Below are 16,344 nucleotides of genomic sequence, written 5' to 3'. Positions count from 1 at the left end.
GAAAAACAGTTTTTGGTTGACATTGAGACGAACGCAACGCCGAATATGTACATTGAAGTCCGAGTCTAAACTTATAATACCGATGCACCTTATGAAAAATCCTAAAAGGGGAAGGAAATTCCACAAGCTTCCCAACCAATAGGATACTTTTGCCACTATGTACGAGGTCCATTATCGAAGTAAAATCCAACCAATTGGAAAAGGTCCTTAATATTAAGGGGCGTTAGCATTTACATGCGTCTGCGCCCTTTGTACCATCAAAGCCCAGTACATACTAAAGCCATCATGTTGTACATATCACATACGTTTTTTTTGTTTCGAATTCATCGAGCTGTGAATATTGCTTTTAATTTAATTAACTGTCCCAACCAAATGTTGGCATGAAAATTAAATTAAGCTTGCTATGGAAGCTATGGGAGGGTCAGGAGTCAAAAATGTGTGCGGTTCGGTATCGGTTCGGTATCGTAGAAGCCGAGAGTATCACATCATCCCTCGAATGCATTAAAGATATAATAGGTAAGGACTCATATCAGTATCAACGGAATAATTTACTACCGGATAGTCGCAATTTAAAGATGATTTTTGCGTTGTGTAAATAAAATAAAACTATTACCTTACAACTTTTTAGAAGCATTAATGAACTAATAGGGAGTGTTTTAAAAATGCAATAAAATAAATTTAATATTTTATTTGGTCCAGTTTCATTCTGAACGCCACAAAAATATAAATCCTTTGCTCTTCTTACATATGTAGGGTAGTCATATTTTTGATCAGGACGACAAGCCTGATGTCCTGTGTCTTTATATTTCTTTTGTATATGTAGGTGCATTAAATAGGCGTCGTTTAAGGTATCGTTCATACAATGATAATTCATAGGTTGAGCTAAAATTATTTGAACCATAGAAAAATAAAAAAGTACCGTTTGGATGGTTGCTAGCTGAACTGCCAAGTTGGGAAAGGACTTGTAATTCTGGCATTAAATGTTGTTGACAGTTACTTTTATTGGTAATACCCAATCTGAGCTATGGATACCTGTTAAGGTCAAATGTTGACCTTTATTTTTTTACAGCTGCTGATTCACACAATTTATACCTTTATACATAGCTTCTACATATTCATATTTCAATAAAACCAAGGAAGAAATTCCTCAGATATACATAGGATTTCTTACCTTAACCCATACAACAAATTACCAATATTCAGTCTTTTCAGTAAATTGTAAGGAATAAAGTTAGTTTTATTTAGTGTTATGTTACTACCATTTTTTAAGATTAGGTTTTTATTTGATTTATTACAGCTTGTTACTATTTTTCAAATATTTAAAGTTTTCTAGCTGTTATAAGAGACAGATTCTCTTATGAGATTCCACACATAATCCCCCAAAATAGTCTGATTCCAAACACCTTGATGAGTTTATTTTTTGTTGAAACTTCTCTACGTGTTCATCACTAATGTCGGAAAAAAGTATAAGTGGGTTGTAGGAAATGGATTTTTAGTGACTTATTTGTCCGATTTTTTCATAATTATTAGATGATACTAACATAATAATCAGTCATTCCTAGATAAAGTATTTTGAAACCCATCATATTTTAGTAGGTTTCTAATTTGGGGACCATCAAATAAATTTTCTTTCACTTTTGCCAGCGACAGATACACAGTGGGGACTTCGGCCATTTTAGCTTGCTAAATTAATAACTTCTGTACGAATCAAGATATCTTCTTGAAATAAACTGCATTTGACAGTAAAATTCAGTCTGCAAAATAACTACAAAATAAACATATTTCGACGAAACAAAGGCTTCAACGTCAAAAATAATATAAAAAATTTAAAAAAAAATTGAAAAATTTATTTTTTCTCCATCGAAAAATAAAGTTTAATAGATATTATCAATACATATAATAATTAAAGATTTTTTTTTAATCTACATATGTATGTATATAAAAATGAATCCCTATTTGGTCCCTTGGTCACGTGATGCCGTGAACAGCTGCCCAGATTTCGCTAATTATGGTTTTTTGTTGTGTTTTTTATTGTCAGGAGAAGAAAAAAAGAAAAAAAAATTGGCTAATTGTTTAAAAATAGTTTAAAAGTGCCTGTTTGCTGAAAAAGACGGAAAATTGTGTGGAAAGTGCTAAATAAATTTTGTATCTATTTCGAAAACTGTTTTGTGTGAGTATAATCATCATTAATATATGTATACTGATTAATAAAGATGCTGCATAATAAGATGGTTTTCAAATATGAATGAGGAAGAACGGGAATCCGTACGAGAGATAATAACATGAATCATCCATATGGATTGCAAAAACAAATTTATGTTGAACGTATTATTCGACTCACTTCTCATCCATGCAACTCAATGTGCCACAGGGAAACGTGGGCGCGTACAGCTAAAAAAATATAATTTTTAAAAATTAAAAAAAAAAATAAATTTTTGTATTATAAAACTTGTAAAAAATATCTCTTAAACTGAACATTTCTATAGAAGAACTACGTCGTCCAAGGTTTGATCGTCTAAAGGAAATCATATTATAGCGCAATTGATGAATATCTGGAGTTTAGAACTAATCTTCGACTATAAAAATTTCCCTTCGCCTACTTAGCAGGCATTAGTCAAGCAAATAACTAATTGATGAATAACGAATGAATAATGATGAATCGTCAACTATGACAATTGGCTCATCGCCAGCTTCTATAAAAGAAACAAATGCAAGATCACTTTTTTGCGATCGTTGGTTGGTTTTTCTGAAATTTTCTTTCGTAAAAACATTCTCTTGGTAAATACGAAAAAATGAACAAAATTTGAGTCAAATCGGCTCAGCCGTTCTAAAAATCAATCGCGTTCGATGGTTTTTCTTTCGTAAAAACATTCTTCTGGCAAATACGAACAATTGAATAAAAATGTAAACCAAATCTGCCCAGCCGTTCTCGCGTGATGATGATTTTTATATATGTATATAGATTAGAATATTGACCTCATATTTGATCGTTTTTCAACTTTGACTGGAAATTACAAAAATATATCCCTGAATAGGGCTTTTAAACTTAGGTAGAGGAATAATCAAAGAGCATGTGCAAAAAACATATCGTCAAAACTTAGCTATATATTTTTTGAATTTCAAGTTAAAATTAGAAAACAACCCTAAAATTAGAGGGTTTGGAAAAAAGTTGTTCTCTAGAACTCTCAACGGACCAGTTCTTCATTGAATATTGATAAAAATTAATACACCTAGTAAAAGATATCTAAAATAGAGTCATACCTCATACAGTTTACTTTTTATTCTACCTGAAAGATGCTTATGGTGGTACAATAACGTCTTGAAACTTCACGAGAGCTCCATTATATTTGTTGTAATTTTTTGGTAGTAAGCTTCACCCAGTTGCTTGAAAGAGCAGAAAGTATTGTGGGAAATGCACAAATCTTCCATCGACGTATAAAATTTTGCATGAGGCAAATTACGCATCCGGTAATGAGTTGTTGACGTTTTCTTTCGATAAACCGGAATCCTTTAAAGAAAGATCCAAGCAACTCGGCTTGGATTTACATTTATCATCAGTGCGAATGGACTAAACGAACAATTTTAAATATTGAACTGTTCAATGGGTCTGGTGGTGTTCCAATTTATGGTAGATGCAACATATGCCAGCTGACTGGCGCATGACAATGGGGACATTGTTGGCACATATCACTTTCGTAGGAGCGGAATACTCAATATCTGCCACGTACTGAAAGAACGAAGCGGATTTAAATTCTCGATGTACTTGTTGCTAGTATTAGTAGTACTTTTTGTACTTGCAATATTCATTGTTTCATTGTCATTATTTATTGTTTTTGTTTGTGTTTTGTTAGTTTTATGCTCTACTTTATTCCACATTTGTTGCTTTAAATACAAATATTGCAAATCTGCATCGTGCAGTTTGCGTCTTTGTCGGAGAAGAACGAGTTAGACCGGCGTGTTGATGTGTGAGAACCGATGTATTTGAATGTTGTATGGAAAAAATTTAAGCAGATCAAATATTTTAAAGCTCGTACAAAATCATTGTATGTGCTGACTGACTACCAGTTTGTATGTATTTGTATTTGTCTTAAGTTACGTAAAACAACAATGCAAATGCAATTGGATTTTTCCGAGTTCTAGTGCTAACATTGTAAGCTTTCCAAAAAGGGATACAATTTTCAATTTGGAATACAGGAAGTGTCTCAAACACAGTCCTGAAAATAATGAGGTGCAGAACTATATTTCCATGACCGCAGCTGTGTAACCGCCAACAGGGAGATCCTGCACCATCTTGACAGTTTTGCATGAACAAAGTCCTTATCTAACTGTGATCGGATTGATGGGTCCCCAGGCGGCGTCTCCTGCATGTCCAGCGACAGCAGCTCGTAGAAAGGACGGACAAATGGAGATGCTTCTACGGAGTATCTTAATGTTAAACTTAATCTATCGAAGTCTTTTTGGTGCTGGGCAATTTTGTGGTGTCGAATTTGGTTGAGTCTAACGAAAACTATTCACATCAAAGTTAGCAATGTATAATGTAATAACACCATTTCAAACACAAGTCAGTGCGAGAAAAAGTCAATCGCTTATATATACGCAATGCAACGAGAAGTGGTTTGTCAGGCTTCTCTCAGCATACCTCTTCAGTCTGCCTGAGAACCACTCAATTAGAAAATTATGTACCGTTTTTTTATTTTTATTCTTTACTTGCCGATGAGGCGATGAGGCTCGACTCACATACTCGCAACAATATTGTTTCTGGAGGGGGTTCTGTTCTCCTGGCTATGCATCTGTACTATCTTTTTGACAAGATGAATATCCTTCCAAAAGAGAGAGAGAGAGAGAACTTTAGCGAGAGCCGTTGGTAATTGTTATATTAGCCGCGGTATACATCTCATTCGCTGGCCGGCCAAAGAATTTGAAAACCAAATTCTAAAGTTTTACCGAACAGAACGAAGGAAAGCTTACAGCAGCTCAATAGGTATAATTTACAACTTGTACATCCTAATCTTGTCGATGAGAAAATCGACTTGCTAAAATAGCTCACTCTCATTCTAAATTTTCTTCGTATTTCATTTTTTGTTCTTGGATTCGAACTTGTTTCTTCTCGGCCATAATGCGGGCCAATTCCAGCCTGGCGATGCTTGCGTGCCGATCCAGCTCCGCCGTTTTCTCCTTTCGCCTTTCCCTCTCCGCTTCGGAAGAGATTAAAGCAGATTTGGATGCCCATGGAATCGGCTGCTGCTGCTCGGAATCCAAGAATTCTGCATTGCTGAGCGCCTCCTTCAAACTCATCCATGATGCGCTGGCGGCGCTTCACTTTTGGCAAGGACACAACATGGCTTCGGCTTCACGGCTTGGCAGTGGCTGACGCTAAAATGTAGTTTAAAGATATAATTGGTTTACTTTCATGTTTACTAGACTTACCTTTCCATTGTTTTGATTGTCGGCAGCGTCCTCCGCTGCACTGCCGCTCACACTCACGGGAATAACGGTGCTTGGGACCAAGTTCCTTCCTCAGTAAGAGTCCTCAATAGAATGTTAAGTTGCTTCTGATTGCTACCAGACGCTGATGGGGACGCTTGATGGGGAATCTGCAGAAATATGAGCCGTTCTTATAGATGAGCTGCATTTCAAAGATCTGGGGGTAATTAGCTAAGAATAATATATAATATCATTAAAATAAATAAATAAGTCCATATTTCAGGGCTGCAACTGGAAGGTTCTGTCCATCGCTGTCCAAAGCGTGGATGGACAAATGTTTTTACCAAGTGTACCTCTTGGTGGTAAGTAATTTTCACTTGTATGCAGTATATACTGTACAGGGCAGTGTAAACACTGTGGGCACGGCTTTCATTTTTTGTCAGTGTGAGATGCAAGAACCACTCACTCAAACACGTTCGTTGAGAGCGAGAGTCGCGACTCCTGTTTCAGCAATTCCTTTTGGATCCTTCTATTTTTCTCTCACAGAAGCACCAACACAGCGCAAAGTATATATGTATGCCTGCACACGTATTCTCTCACATGATTATGTACTTTCTCAAAACGTACACTTCTTTTTATACCCGTACTCAAAAAAGAGTTAAGGGGTATATTAGATTTGTGGTAAAAGTGGATGTGTGTAACGCAGAGAAGGAAACGTTTCCGACCCCATAAAGTATATATATTCTTGATCAGCATCAATAGCCGAGTCGATATAGCCATGTCTGTCTGTCCGTCTGTCCGTCTGTCAGTCTGTCTGTCTGTCTGTCTGTCTGTCTGTCTCGATGGGCGCCTAGATCTCAGAGACTATAAGAGCTAGGGCAACCAAATTTGGTTTCCAGACTCATGTGATATCACACTGCTACAAGTGTATTTCAAAATTTCGCCCCGCCTCCTTCCGCCCCCACAAAGGACGAAAATCTGTGGCAGGCACAATTTTAAAGAAACGATAAAACTAAAAACGCAGTATCGTAGAGAATGACCATATCTACCAGACTGCCGAATCTGAATCAGATCGGATCATAATTATAGCCAGAATGAAGAAATTAATTTTCAGTTGCTTCCCCTCCCCCTCCCGCCGAGACAACACAACTCATTTTCCTTCTCGCTCGCACACTCTGCCGCGTTCAGTGCGCGAGCAACCCCTAGCGGTGGAGATGTAGAATATGAATGGAACATGTACAATCTACATGTTAGATGTATAATAGACATTTATTATGTAGATGTAGATAGCATATGTAGCAAAAAAATGTAAAATGTAAAATTTTTTTTTTTTTTTCTAAAATTCTAAAAAATCATAAGCTCAAAAGTGTATGTATATACTGACTGAGTACGGGTATAAGTAGAGTCGTGTCCCCAGAAACGACTCACACGTTCCTTCTCGTTAAATTTTGTATGGTGCTATGACACTTTCTAAAGATATTTGCTCGGATTCATTTATCAATATTATTATTACTTTTTTTATACCCGTACTCAAAGAGTTAAGGGATATACTGTATTTGTGGTAAAAGTGGATGTGTGTAACGCAGAGAAGGAAACCCCATAAAGTATATATATTTTTGATCAGCATCAATAGCTGAGTCGATATAGCCATGTCTGTCTGTCTGTCCGTCTGTTCGTCCTGGTGAGCGCCTAGTTCTCAGAGACTATAAGAGCTAGAGCAACCAACTTCTCACAAATTTATATACTGACTGAGTACGGGTATAAAAGTAGAGTCGCGTCCAGAAGCGACTAACACGTTCCTTTTCGTTTTAATATAGTGTTTGGCTATTAAGCGTTTTTAATAGCCGTTGAAACTCGTTTAATTGTTAAGAAAAGTCTAGCGTTTCAATGGGTAATGTACAATTTATTATATATTGGTAATGTAAGGTAGACGATAAAGTGACCGATATAATAAAGCGATGGATACGTTATGAAGATCAATACCAGACTGAGAAAGGGCAGGCGGGCCGAATTGCCCGTGCCCTAATGCAAGCGAGAGAGAGCAAATAAACGATAGAAGCTCGGGCTGCTGCTGAGCCGAGTACGAGCGATAGATAGAGAGAAAGAATGCGAGAGAGCAGCATAGATGATGAGAACGATGGCGAAAGAAACTTGGAAGCGAGATGCATATATAGACCACAATTCGTGTGTCACCAATTGACCGAATATATGCGTATGTATATATGCGACGACAGAAAAGATCGAGAGATTGCAAAGGCATGCAAGGGCTGGACCAGATCATGGCCTTTGCGAAGGCATGTTAGGGCAGACGGACCAAATTACCCGTGCCCTACGCGATGCTAAGAATAGAGATCGATAGAACGAAAGAGCGATATAGCGAGATAGTAAAGTAAAGGAGAAAGGCAAGAGTCGAAGAGACGAAAGAACGGTTGCATAGGCGAATAGATTGAGTAATTATAAGCGGCTACAATGTTTATAGGCAGTGGGCAATTCAAATAGCAAACAAAGGTGAAATTACGTTAGTTGCGCCACTGGCTATTATTTGAGGTATTTGTTGGGGATTTTCCGGCTGGGAAACCAGACATATAGCATGTACGAATAATATGCGGATACATGTACGTAAATTATATATAAGATTTAAGATATACATATTTTGGGTCCAATTTATAGCTACATTTATCAGCCTTTTAGATTTGCAAATTTAATTATATTCATTCAATAAAAAAAAAGTAATGCCTTTATGATTATATTATATATTCAATAGGGACCAGCAGTTGCCGGTTACGTACTTGGTCGGGACGAAATCCACAGTACTGTACAAAAGGTGGTGCAGAAGGTAATTGACAATGGTGACGGAAAACTGATGATACTATTCTAAATCAATTGTACCACACGGTCTTAGAATCGGACTGGGAAGAGCAGGGCCCAACCGAAGTGAATCCTCCCGAACACGTCCGCGTTGCTTGCGAGTGGGAGTTGAGCACGATGCGAGGGTGGTGCTGAAACGAAAATTCAATGTGAGTCAAGAGCCATTCAGCTTTCAATTCTGCAAAAACAACACTTGCATCCTGAAATCTTCTTTAATCCACCTACTGCCATCCCCTTCATGACCAGAATTTTCCGAGTTCTGGTCTCTTCGTGAGTGAAGGTGGATTGGGGCCCCAAGAAATGCAGTGGATTGTGCCTATTGGGGACACCACTTAAAAAAAAAACGCACCTACATCTCTACCTCATGGGTGGTGGGGAAAAAGGATGATTTAATTTAGGTACATATGTACATACGTACATACTGTATTATATACATATACAAGTTTCTAACACTTTAAGATATTATTAGATATATGTAGCTATCCTCACTCATCGTTTTCTGCACCTTGAAGAGCCGGCTCGTTTAATGTGAACGCGTTTTAATCACCCACAGATTCGACTCGATACTCCAACTCGTCATCTGTAAAAAAAGTGCTTTGGGTATGGCGTTTTCTCTTGGAGATCAGAATTAGAGTGTCACTTACTTGAGTGCTTGGGAATCCAAGATTTGGTCATATTCAGATGCTTGGTCACTTGTATGTCGACGGCATAGTTCTTCCAGTACCAGGAGACTGAGGATATGACCGATCAGCCTCGGCGTTCTTCTGAAAGTACACGTAGGGTCGTGCTGATTCTGCCATTTCATTAGCTGCCCACAGGCAGCCGCCAAAAAAACTCTAATACTCAATGTCCGCTTAGTCTCGTTTTCTTCTACCTGGGAGCCGTCTTTGGGATCCGATCCATGTTGGCAACCGATTCAGCACGAAAAAGTTGAGCAGCTCATAGGCAGCAGTCCGATTCTCGTGCACCAGCTTGATGTTGTCGGAAGACGTTGTCGCAATATATATAGACATATAACTCCTCCATCTCCATGAAATTATTGTTTAATTTTTTCTGCAAGACCACGCACACTCGCAAATCAAACAGAGCATGTGAACATAAAGTTCTGGTAAGACTTTAGGGACGTATATTACATATTTAAAATCCAATTTACCTTATGCATTAAAATTGCGGACAAACGGTATTGGAATATATATATGAAATTCTCCTATTGAAAATGAAATTTCCAGTTCGATTTTTCCCAATTGTGCACAAACGGTATTGGAATTATACAAATCCAATTCGAGCTCACTTTTTTGACGAATAAATGAGACGCTCAATGGTAAGTTGAACTTTTCATTGCGCCGAAAGGATAAGGGTATGACGTCACAAAATCCAGAGCTTCCTCACCACATAACTCACCGTGGGGGATTTTGTGCTTTCGCACACCCATGGTATATTTAGTCCATCGGGGCTAGGGTGAGGTCCTTACGAGACACTTAAAAAAAGTTCTGGCCGTCTTAATATTGCGGCCATACCTTGCCATGACCCAGTCGAAAGAGAGCACTCAAAACGCTCTCCGGACTCATTTCTGCGTTTAAATTGTGAGCCACCTGTAGATGGTAAGTTAGAGGTGTCAAACCATCGAGGGCACTATCGATAGTATCGATATTTTACTGCTAGCCTCTACTATCGACGGTTTTGCGACTATCATGATAATATCGAGCTACAGTCGTTGCACTTTTGATATGTTTGGATTGGCTGCTATAAAATACGAAGACACATTTGTAGACAAATCGACAGGTGGCATCTAATTTTTACAATGGACAAGTCCTAAAAGGTTTCAATGTTTTTTTGATAATTATTTGAGCCCGATACATTTACGATAGTATCGTTAGTTTTTTTTCAAAACATTCAACGTTGATATTCCTCGAATTTGATATTCGGTTTAATATTACTAGCTAGTTGGCCCTCTCAGCCCTAAACAAATAATTTTAGCCGATAGATACATAAATTTTCTACAAGATTGGCAAGTTTTCAGAAGTCCTTTTTATTGGATTATTTACATATTAAGGTTCAAACAAAAACAACATAAAACGAATGTGACGTCGTTTTGTGGCGTTGCCAGACTCGTGCAATTCGTAGTTTCTGCGGGCTGCCATACCATGATATTTTGTGATATAAAATTCGTCAATTTTGATATTCAGTTTAATATTACTAGCTAGTTAGCACTCTCAGCCCTTAACAAATAATTTTATCCAATTCCTCAATGAATTTTGTTCAGGATTGGCTAGTTTTCAGAATTATTTTTCATTGGATTGCTTACATAATAAGGTTCAAGCAAAAACGGCCAAGGTATAAAACGTAAATTTTGACTAGATGTGACGTCAGTGTTGCTGGTCAACCAAGTTTCTTCTATGCGTATACCTTATTTCTTTTAATAGGTGTTAAATGTTTTGTTTCTGCATTAATTGGAGCCTGAAATTACTAACAATATCTCAAGTCCATAATATTTCGTCACGCGTTTGAATTGATTTTTCCACAACAATTGCAAATTTATTAACAATGTTGCCAGAAGTTATATGATTCATAGTGACGGCACGGCTGCAAAACTTGTGGCAGCCCTCCTTTCGGAATGATGAGCTTTTTGGTTCTTTACTTTGCTAAAAATGCCAATTTCGAATTAAAAATCTTACATTTACGCTTTAGCGAAAGTTTTTGGAATCAGAAGAAGCTTGTGGCGCTCCCAGCGGTAGCGCTGGAAACACTTAGATATTATTTTGCAACATTTGGTTTTTCTAGCAACATTTGGTTATTATTTCGCAACATTATTATTTATATTTATGTTATGTTATGTTATGATTTCGCCTTATGTATGTTATGTTTTCGCCATTATGTTAGGGCACGATGGCGCGCAATTTGAATGAATTTTAAAACGTAAAATGCTCACTTTCTGTAGTACTTGTTCTCTCAAAGCAGTGCCAGTGCTCCCACAAGAACACTCTGTCCATATTTGATTAATTTGATTGATTTATTTATTTGATTAATTAATTACTTAAAGTCCTACTAATACTGCTGCAGCAGCTGCAGCTGCTCCTGCTTCTGCTTCTTCTTGATGTGTAAGTATCTACGGCACCTGCTACGAGTATTTCTAATTTCTCTTCTCGTTGCTTTTGTTTGTTGCTTGTTTCTGGTTTCGTGTTTCGTGGCTAAGGGTTATAAAGATATATATGTATATGTATATGTATATATGTGGTACTTTGATCTCTTCGATCGCTATAGCTTGGTCTCATATCACAGAACAAAACTGACAGTAGGAGAAGACTTTGGGTCGAAAGCGGTCACTACCAATTTTAGCTGTTCACAATCAGCCGGTTCATTCAGTTCACGGCTGAACGTGCCGTTTTTCATACTTTTCAATGCGGCCTCTACATCTTTGTCCGAATCTGCGTCCGAAACCGTCGAACCGTTTTCAATTTCTTGTACTATATCTTCTAGCTCTTCTGTATCATTTAAATCATCTGGTTCCTTCTGCGTCGATCGGAGCCAGGGTGGTTGAGTTGGAGTTGCTTCAATTTCTTGTAATATATTTTCTATATCTTCATCCGTCGTGGCGTAGTGTGGGTTCTGGTTCCTGTTTCGTCGATCGGCGCCTGGGTGGTCTGGGTGGAGGACTTGGAGGTGATGCTGGGCGAATTGGAGTTGATGGCGAGTGGGGTTCACTTGGAGGTGATGCTTGGCTTGGAGTTGGTGGCGAGTATTTTTTCTGGGAGTTCCAGGCTTGTGTAGGTGACTTTTTTCCATTCGATATTCAATGCAGTGCTGGCGAACTGTTGCAAAATACGACTCGTCACTGTGGGCTCCTGCCGAAATAAATACTACAGGCTGAAAAACATGGAAGATTTGTCAAATTTGTCTCTGGAAAACTGTGTTCAATTTCATGTGAATGCTCTGAAAGGTCCATTGAAGCCTCTGAAGTCAGCCAGAACGGATTTCTCGCAATTGATGCAGTTGAGTACGCGGAAAATATATCATATAATATAAAAAAAGCCACACTTATGTTTAACAGAGATTTATTAATATCTAAATCGGGCTGTGACAGCTGTTTGCACGAATCCACTATTTTTGTTGATATACAGACCAATTTTTTAAGATCCAATATCGAGGTTAATTAAAAAAACTTAATTATACATCGTTTTCTACTATACAAATATGTATACAATATGGAAGAACGAGAACTGGACTGATCTTCATGGTTTTGAATTTTTTGAGTTTGTCTGCGTCCCGAATAGCAAAATAACTATTAAAAGCATTGGAGAAGCGATTACGGCACGGAAAACGTTAGTATTTATTTATGAAGAAGGCCTTTCCAGGGCTGTCAAACGTTTGCTTGATTTTTTGTAAGGAAAGTGTTACATAAATCAAAAAGAAAATTCAGACGCTTGCCTTAAATCATCAAATCTGTGATTCTATGTGAGGAAACTTCAACTGGCAGCAGACATGACAGTTGCATTGTTGAACGACCCTTCTGCTGAAGATTTCTCCAAGCAATTTCCGACTATCGGTAATGACCGTGTTCCTGTCCACGAAACGAGCAATGTGAATGACAAGCTTTAAATTTCAGAATCAAATCGTATAGCCACTAATTATATACTCCTTATTCCGAGGATTTCAATGATTCAAACGGATATACCTATTGAGTTTAAATGAATTCAGTTCCCGATTCGTCTTGCCTTCGCCATGACAATTAATAAATCACAAGGCCTTGACTGTTGACGACTATTTCTGGTCTAAACTTAGAAGATCCATGTTTTTCTCATGGCCAGTTGTGGCATGTTCAAGTTTCGGCAAATCAGTCCTGTATTTTTTCTTGCGCCTGATAAGAAGCCAAAAATATAGTATATATCAAGATGCTTCAATGAAGAGCTGACTTCGATTCCATTTAAATAATCATATTGAAATTTGAACTATCTATGTTTTAGTATCAATTTATTTTTCTAATGGTGTTAAATTGGGGCGAGACGAAGTTCTCCGGGTCCGCCAGTAAATAATATAAATGGAACAAAACAGTTTTTTGAAAGTAAAGCTGTCTCTTCTCAGTAGAGACTACTGGGATGGATCGGCTAAAGATAACCAGATTGGGTGATTAGCGGGTGTTCGTGAGATAGCAAAGCGAAGGGGATGGATGTGTGGAGAACCTATGTCTGGGCGCTGGCTGATTGATGTGTGTGGGCGTTGCTAGGGCACTCAGAAGGTTCTCTACTTGCTACCATCGTTCTTGGATCGCACGTCATCTATCCTGAGTATCCTCTTGGCCAGCTGGGTGGACCTCACCTGTGGTTATAACCTACATCCTGGACGCAATAACGAACAACGAAACAGCGTCAACAAATCTGCAGCTAAACATGTTAATAAAATTAAACACGATACAGGCGACGACATTATTTCTCCATCTCCCAAATCCCCCTCTCGGTTTCTTTTCCATACATACAATCCAAATGCATCCGTATGTACATATGTATGTATGTATAAGTGTAAGTAGTAAGAACAAAGAGAACGTGAAAAGTCACTTTTGTGGATTTTTGGATTTGCGAGAGGATCTACTAAATAGTGGTGAAGGTGGACGGACAGTTATTTTTTTTAATTTTATGTACATGCACATATATTTTTCGTTAGTTAATTTAATGTTGAAAGAGTTAATAATATAAAGGTATGTATTTTGTAGAAGCATGCAACTACAACACGACACAAAAGAATGCACAACTTCCTTTCCTTCTAAGTACCAGTAAAAAAATATTTGCTATATACACAAAATGCAGAGATTAATTTATTTATAAGAATATAAATATAAGCATAAAACATTTAAAAATAAACATTAAATTTAATTTATACAAATAAAAAAATGTATAGAAAACTCTTTTATAGGTAAGACACTTATTTTGTGTCAACTGCACAACCAGACTTTATATCTTTGGTGTGATGAATGCAATGCATTGATTGATGCGTTTATGACAGACGCGCGTCTCTTCTGACTGATGGGTATGGGCATGTCCTTGTCAATAATATTAGCCCGTCCATACTTACACTTGTGAGAACTCAGATTTACTTACTTATCAATGTACTGTGTTTGCCTGACGTATGCGATGCAAGCGGCCTCTTCACCCAATAAATGTATGTACATAGGGATTCAATATCGGTGTGTTTAAAATTCTTACCATGAAATGAAAGTAAGCGAGAGGGAACGTTGTGAGTCGCTGCTGTGGCCGAGAAAGAGAATGAGTAGCGATGCAGCACTGAAACGATTGGGGTTAGAAACAAAAAATCAATTTCTTCATTCTGGCTATAAATGATCCGATCTGAGCCAAATTTAACAATCTTGTAACAGTGTGGTATCACATGAGTCTGGAGAGGAAATTGTATTTCTCTATCTCTTATAGTCTCAGAGAAGTATGCGCTCATCAAGACGGACGGACGGACAGACGGACTTGGACGGACAAGAATATGAAAATAAAATATGTAAATATGTAATATGTAATAAGTAACTATGTACTGGTATAAAAGTGGAGCGACTCACAACGTTCTCTCACGTTTTTCTTTAGTCCGGCTGTAATAATTATACGATTGAAACAGAAAAGCACTCTCAGCGATACGATTAGATTATCCTACGAAGATTGTTAGCGCAAAGGTAGATAGCAATTGAAGCTCCTCGCTGATTAGTTACCTCCTTAATTGGATGCTCAAACAGAATGTAAGCAAAGGCCAGTCTTGATTTTAAGGTGGGAGTGACTGTGAAAAATTCAAAGCCAAGCCCCTGTACTGTCCACACAAATGAACTCTTGAGTCAATTGTTGCCGCTTCATATCGCTATATCGCTATCGCCATCGTGATCCTGTCTTTCGCTCCAAGTGCGACTTTTAACCAACTTGAAAAGGCAAGTGCAGAAACTCCCATGCTAAATTGTGATAACCATGAAATGTGTATATCAACGGGGTTATTGTTAGCTATTGTTTCAGCAGCAGGGTTGGGTTGGGTTGCATCGGAAGCACTGAGCTTTACTTGCTTGATGGTGGTGTATGTATGTATGTATTTATGTATGAAGTATCTAAACTTTGTAAGAATACCTCTACTACAGGCAAGGAAATGTCAACGACAATGCGAATTAAACACATTGATCCCAGCACTGTGCAGAAGCGGAGGCAACGAGATTTATCTGAAAAATTCTTATCACATGTCACAATTTAGTTCCAGTCGAGGAGTCGAACAAGCATGTCGGGAAAAAAACACAAAGCCAAGAGGGATCAGCTGTTATTTTTCCCAATGCGGTTGCTCCGACTCTGAAATTAATGACACAAAATGAAATGTGGAAAGTGATGCTGTCAACAGCACTTGTTGGATTGGATTGGGTTGGATTGAAGAGAAGAGAAGAGAAGAGAAGACGCAATGCAATGCCACTAAAAATAAGGCAGAACAGAACCATGTCGAGTGCCGTGACAAAGAGATACCCACAGATACCCACTACTCAGAGGATTCCATTAAATTTTGTTCGATTTAAAAAAATCATAACATTTCATCAATTTTTGATTTTTGATTTTAAACAAGCCATACCCGATTCTATTTTTAAAGATTTGAATGAGTTATTTTAAAACAAATAACTGAAAACATCATTCTACTCGCCGCCGCTCGCTATAAAGATCACGTCTGTCCTTCACGATCAAAATTTAAATTTACATAAAATAAAATATATGTAAAGGTACATATGCACACGTACGCATACATATGTATATGTATGTATTTTATATATTTATGATTTGTTCTCGTCAACAGAAATTTTATAATGAACAGGATGGTGATGGGGAAAGGGGAAGGGTCTGCAGCATCAATCTGCTATCCTATCTGAGATGGAGATGCCATTCGCAGTGAAATTGAACAAGCGACAGTACGACATGGGCAATGGCGAAATGTCTGGCGTTAATACGGCTATTGGTAAGTCAGGGCTAGGGTTCAAATTTATTTTGAGCAGCTTTGCTCGATGCTGCTGCTGCTGCTGCTGCTGAAGCTCCCCTTTTCCTTTTC

General features: G+C 37.8%; 1 long non-coding RNA gene across 3 annotated transcripts; it reads right to left on the bottom strand.

Moving 5' to 3' along the window:
• Positions 1 to 8,648: 8,648 nt before the first annotated feature.
• LOC111070756 lies at positions 8,649 to 9,566 on the bottom strand. 3 transcript variants are annotated; one of them, XR_002607396.2, is made up of 3 exons: positions 9,446 to 9,566; positions 8,937 to 9,406; positions 8,649 to 8,872 (listed from the first exon to the last, which is right to left on the bottom strand). It is a non-coding gene; the product is annotated as an uncharacterized LOC111070756 (long non-coding RNA). The 3 variants fall into 3 exon arrangements; XR_002607395.2 differs by having other exon boundaries at positions 8,937 to 9,397; XR_002607397.2 differs by having other exon boundaries at positions 8,937 to 9,345.
• Between the last annotated feature and the right edge of the window lie 6,778 nt (positions 9,567 to 16,344).

This window comes from Drosophila obscura, unplaced genomic scaffold, assembly GCF_018151105.1.
Source record: "Drosophila obscura isolate BZ-5 IFL unplaced genomic scaffold, ASM1815110v1 contig_187, whole genome shotgun sequence".
Taxonomy (NCBI): Eukaryota; Metazoa; Arthropoda; class Insecta; order Diptera; family Drosophilidae; genus Drosophila; species Drosophila obscura.
The sequence above is the reverse complement of the archived record's forward strand: the minus strand, read 5'-3'. Positions and strand labels throughout refer to the sequence as shown.